Below are 6,141 nucleotides of genomic sequence, written 5' to 3'. Positions count from 1 at the left end.
CATTAACTGTGACAGATCAACTGGTGAAAATCCTCTTGTGGAGGGTGGACTTCCTCTTGGGAGAGGTGGGAGGGGTGGGAAGACGGCAAACAGAGTGCACACGTCATCTTGGCTCCACTGTCCGCAGGAGGGCGGGACCCGGCTCAGCCAGGCCCCTTCCCACGCAGCTCTGTCAAAACACTCCGGTGTGAGTCTTGGCACATCATGTGGCCACGGCTGCAGTTGTGGGTACCAATGGCCTCGTTTTCCCAGGCCTGGGGTTGAGTGTATACAGATCTACAAACACACCTGGTCCTTCTGACAAAGACGAGTGAGGAGTCTGACGGGTTCGGAGTTGCACACTTTGTCAGCGGTCGCGACTGTGGACACACTGGCCCACATGGGAGACTGCTCTGTGCCTGTAAGTGTGTCAGCATCGCCATTTAACCTACTGACAAAGCTAAAGGAAATCAGGGGTCAACAAGCCGGAGGGAGCTAGCGTTCTCTGCTGGCCCACTGTCCTGAGGGTTTATGGCTCTGTAGTTGCTTTATTGAACTGAAGGGTCAGAACACTACTGTCTGGCCTGTTCTGATCTTTAGCAGAAGGCTCGGGGATGGCTGGCATGGTCAGCAGAATTATCACAGGTAATCCATTCCTCTTGATTATTAAGAGAGCAGAGCAACTGGAATCTTTGTGAATGGCATTTCTTTCTGGTTATTGAGGGAAGACTGCTGGCTTCCAAATATTAAGATTAAGGCAGTCTGCCACTTGAAGTCTAATTTTTAATACAGATTCTCATTGATCCTCTAGCAACTGTTAACATGCTAACAGCCAACAAAGCCCTGAGGAAATGAGGCCCTGCAGGTGCCATCCCATAGTCCTGAGGAATGGCTGGCACCTCAAAGCATCATAAGAACCCCAGACATTTGGAGAGAGAGGGTACCCACAAGGAACTCAGTGAGTAAATAAAATAAAAGGGAAACAGAAGTTTCCAGAAGGCCAACTTCGTACTATTTGAGGCCAACGCTCAAGGCAGGCTTTTTATTCCAACTTGGGGAATAAACTTGACCACGTCAGGACTGCTCTTGCTACAGGTGTGCTGTATTATCCTCTACCATTCAGTTATTTTTAAAGCAATTGAACACTTCCTACCCCTTCCAAGGAAAACCATATCCCATGGTGCTTCACCCTATTCAGAGTTTCCTTTGGTACCAACTCCCCATGAATTGCATGTTTAGCTCTATAGTTCTGGGGGTTTTTGGCTTGGAGAGTCTGAACCCTGTATTAACCTTCCAGGACTTAGAGTTAAGATGTGGGAGACTGTCTAAAAATTCATCCTCAAGAGGGAAAGGGTGGAAGGAAAAGCTTTGAAGCTGCCAAATCTAAGAAGTGAGACGCTTAGCACAGCCGTCTCTCTCCACGGACAGCAAAGAACTTCCCGGGTGGGTTGTGGCAGCAGCTGAGGAGGTGCCTTCTTGGGGAGCTTTCATCCAGCGGGAGATGGGTCTTCGTCAGGGAGGCTCTGTGAGGAGCCTGGGGGGCTCCTGCCTGGTCCAGAAGCAACGATGTGAAAACCTCGGAGGCACAGAATGCAAATGAGGCCCTGGCCCCGCCCCTGGGCCGTTGTCCCGTTACAGGAAGTGTATGTCAATCAAAGCTTGACAGGGGAGATAGAACATTTTATTTTGGAAGCCAGAAGTTTGAGAACAATGACTGGAATTTCCTCTTTCTGTCCAGCAAGGGCTGTTTGTCGCGGGGGAGATAAAAGTCCAGGGGTAGGGAAGAAAGGTTATCGGGAGCCGCGCGCCGCACAGGGCCGCGCGGGGGGGCGCCGCGGGAGGAGGGGTTATGGAGGAAATCTATTTCAATGCCTGTCATTAAGTTTCCATTAAAAGAACATTCAGTTAGGAATTCAAAAATAATTTAATCTCCCCAGCCAGATGCACCCAGCTGGACTCCTTGGAGCGGAGCCCTGCACAGAGGGAGATTTGCACCCGGGGGGCTGCAGGGGGCGGGGAGGGGGTAGGGACCGATGTGGCCTCTTTGCATCTCCCACCCGAGCAGCCTCCACTGCCCTGGGTGCTGTGGACGACCTGAGCATCTTTCTGGCCAGTGAGAACCTCAAGTTTCTTCTGTGCCATAGTAGGAGAAACTCACTATATGGGGGCGACTTGCTGAGTTCTGACTGTGTCTGAGGTTCTGTTGAAAGCACTCTGTATACACTGCCCAATTTATTTTTCCCAATGATCCTGTGAGGTGCTATTATTACATCTATTTCTCACTCGAGGCAGCTCAGGTAAGGAACTTGTCCAGAGTCACCAGCTAGTTGATGGCAGGGTTGAGACGCAGACCCTCACCTGTGTCTTGAAAGCCCATGAGCTTAGAGTCATTCAGGTCTACATCTTCGCTTGAATCGCCCTCTGAGTGGACTCACCAGGGCCATCAGGCATTAGCCGGGGCCCATGGGTGGTTGGTCCACGTGTCTGGTCCTGTCTCATGCTTCAGAAAAACCCCGCATCACTCAGCACAGGGTGGAGCCTCCGGCCAGGGCTTAATAAACAGCCCTGGACTCGTATGTTCTAGGAAGAGTTGTGCCTCCCATGTCCACACAGAGCCTAAGTACCTGCGCTAATTACACAGGTGCTATTTTATTTCCCTCTCTGAGTAATCTTTCACTTGAGGTCGGGGCAGATGAGGAGAGGGAGCCTTGGGTATCCTTGGAGAATGGTGTTGATCTCCTGTGTTCCCCTCTGTGTGCCCGGCACCAGCACACTGCCTCACGTAGTCAATAAATGGTTTCTGAGTCAGTAAATGAACAAGTGAATGAATGATTTGCTCAAGACAACATGGTTAATCGTGGACTTCAACCCCAATTTGTCCAAGGAACTTCTGGCCAAGCTGTACCATTCATTAGCAGAGGGTCCTTGACAAATTACTTAACTTCATCTAATCTCAGTTTCCTTATTTGTAAAAGGGAGCTTTGAAATAGGGTTGGGGGAGGATTAAATGCAACCATAGATGGAAAAATTCCTTTGTAAAAAGTCAAGCACTATTAGGGGGAAGGTACAGCTCAGTGACAGTGCACACTTAGCATGCACGAGGTCCTAGGTTCAATCCCCAGTACCTTCAGTAACGTAAGTACATAAATAAATAAACAAACCTAATTACCTCCCTCCAAAACAAAAACAAACAAGACCCAAATATTTAAATAAAGAATTACTCAAAAGAAAAACAAAGAAAAGTGAATGACCACTGATGTGGCAAAATGGGGTAGCGGCATGGGCAGGAAGCCGAGGGGCTGAAGGGGAGACCAGTGGCCCCCGGGGTGGACCCCCAGCTGCTGATGCTTCACGAGCAAAGAGGGCAGAAACCTGGGTGGGGTTGTGACAAAGATCAGCGGCCTCCTGACTATTGCCTAGGTGATGAGTTGGGGGAATCTGAGCAGAATCCTGGTGTCTTGGACTTCCCTGCAAGCCAACAGATGCTTGCTGAGGGCCTACTGTGAGTCGGGCACCAGGGATGCAAGAATGAGAAAGCCTGGATGGTTCCTGTCGCTGTGATAAAGGGTCCCCAGGGCCCTAAACCAGCCTGGTGCACCAGAGCTAAATCAGAGACGTGCTGATTATGCAGACAGTAATTTATTTTTTTTTTGCCTTATGCAACATGCTTGTAATAGTTCCCCCCAAATGGTATTCATATGACTATTAATAATGAGATTATTGATTATGGATTTATACTTATTGGGGATTTAAAAAAATTGCATACCGTATACCCTGCTAGGGATGTACAGTCAGCAAACTGCTGTCAAGTCATGTGACGTGGTGCTTTTCTCTGCGTGACCAGGCACTGACTTGACGTTAAGCTAGGCCCGTTCGTTTCAGCTTACTTTCAATGATTAGAGCTTGTTTATGGTTTTCCTTTATTGATTTAATTGTTTTCTTTTATTAATCAGGCAAAGGACGGTTGTACGGTTTCAAAAATCACAGAACAGAATTTAGAAAACTCTTTTCTATTCCTGTGCCCTCTCTTTTCCCTTCTTCTTATATGGAGGTAACCATTCTTACTAGTTTTCTCATGCTGCTGTTTATTTTTTGAAAAATATAAGCAGTACACATATATTTCTATCCCCTCCTCCATTCCTACACAAACGGTAGCATTCTAGAAACAATGTTCATGTAACAGCGCTGCATCGTGTCCCGCAGATGACTGCGCATCGCAGTACCGGCGTCTGTGGGCGCCCTGCCCCACCTGCCTTCCCCGGCTTTGCAGGAGCTGCTGGAATCTGGCTCTGGAGGCCCCTACCCTGCTGCTTTGAGCCTGAGAGATTGTGGCCTTGCCTGTTTTGTGTCCTTCTCCCTTTGCCAAGCGCCTGCAGGGCTTCCTTTGCCTACTGAGCTTGGGAACAAGTTGGGCTCTCAGGACCAAGGGTCTCAGTGGGAGCTGATCTGCCTGGACTAGCAGCTCTTAAAGGGTCAAACATCCCTGGAATTTTGGCTGGTGAGAAAGTCAGAACAGGTGTCTTCAAGAGAAACATCCTGACTCCAGCAGCCGGACTGGGGTCTCTGCTAGGGAGAGGGGACTTCAATTCCCAGGGCTTCCGGGTCATCACCTTTTGACTTGGATTCGGGAACCCTTTATGGGATGGAGACCATGGGACTCACCATCGCAGGCAAAATTTTGTGCACAGGTATTAAAATTGAATTTAATAAATAAGATACTACAATTGAAGTGTGATGACAGTGCTGAGGGAGACAGAGGTCAATCAGGGAAGGCTTCCTGGAGGAGACGGCAGCTGACCTGGGCTTGGTGAATGGGTAAGATTTAAAATGGGGAAAGAGGTGAGATAGAGAGCTGGACACTGGGTGGGCACATGTCCCAGACTGACAGAGGAACAGGACGTACATTTGCATGGGGCTCCTGGGAGGTGATGTGCTGTTTCCATGGCCACGGCATCGGCACAGGAGGAAAGCACCGCTGTGTGGTCGGAGGAGCCGGAGGCTCGGTGCTGACCTGAGTTTGCATCCTGGCTCCAGTCAACCACTGGAGTCTTTGCAGGGGCAATGGCGTGATTAAATGGATATTTTGGGAATATATCTCTGGTGTTGATGTGCAGGGTGGAGTGGAGAAGAAATCAGAGGCAGAAACTAGCTTTCGGGGGTGGGAAGGCCAGTGTTAGCATTCTCAGTTTTCAGGAGGGGAAACGTGCTCAGAGACCACATGGCTTGCCCAGGTCACTAGCTCTGGGGTGGGAAGGCAGGGACTGCGGTCCCGGCCTCCTGCCTTCTAGTCAGTTCAGGGCTTTTCCCTTGGGCCACCCACAAGCCTCATGCCCGAGGGGTCACCGTTCCTGATGGAAAGCTCATCTGAGAGGTGGCAGCCAAGGTCAGGGGACTGCTTGCCAGGACCAGGGGGAGGGAGTCTGAGGGATGGAGAAGGCACCAGACCTTGAACTGTCCTTGCGGACACAGAGACCACATACGTCTACCTTCACCCTGGGCAGCCAAGGAGCCAAGGGGCGAAGAAAGTGCAAGCCTTGTCCACGTCACAGAGGTGACTCCATTTGTCCCGTTGATGTAAAAAAGTAGGCGAGTCACTGATGGGTGGGCTGTTTGGACCACCTGCAGGGTTGGTTTCAGTTGCACCCAAAGTGGCGGTTAGAGACCACGAGTATCCTCGCGGCTCTGCCACTTCCCCACGTCGCTGGTGGTGGCCGGGCACAACCTGCACCTGCGGCTGCCTCTTAAGGATGAGCCCTGCCGAGAGCAGGAAAGAAATTACACAGGGGACAAGGAGGAAAGTTGGAGGTGGGAAGTCCAGTGTGAAGCTCAGGGGCTTCGGAGACGGACACACTTGGTCAAGCACAGTTTCCCCATCGGTTATCTAGAACTAGTTCTTAGGTGATGGCAGAAGCTCTTAGGTGAGGGTGGCAGAGGAGAACTTCGGGGGATGCGTTAATGCCACGTGGACCAGACTAAGCTGAGATGCTCTGCTGCTTTCAGCAAGCATTTGGGCACTCAGCAGAGTCCTGGAGAACCACTTTTAAAAAAAAAAAGTTGTCAGTAACAATAATGCCTGTCTTAGAAGGTGGCTGTGAAGACAACAGCATGAAATTATAGGTAATGAAGTGACAGGTACAGCGCCCGGCGCGGTGCCTGAGTCAG

The sequence above is a fragment of the Camelus dromedarius genome, chromosome 34 (genome assembly GCF_036321535.1).
Source record: "Camelus dromedarius isolate mCamDro1 chromosome 34, mCamDro1.pat, whole genome shotgun sequence".
In the NCBI taxonomy this organism is placed as follows: domain Eukaryota; kingdom Metazoa; phylum Chordata; class Mammalia; order Artiodactyla; family Camelidae; genus Camelus; species Camelus dromedarius.
The sequence above is the reverse complement of the archived record's forward strand: the minus strand, read 5'-3'. Positions refer to the sequence as shown.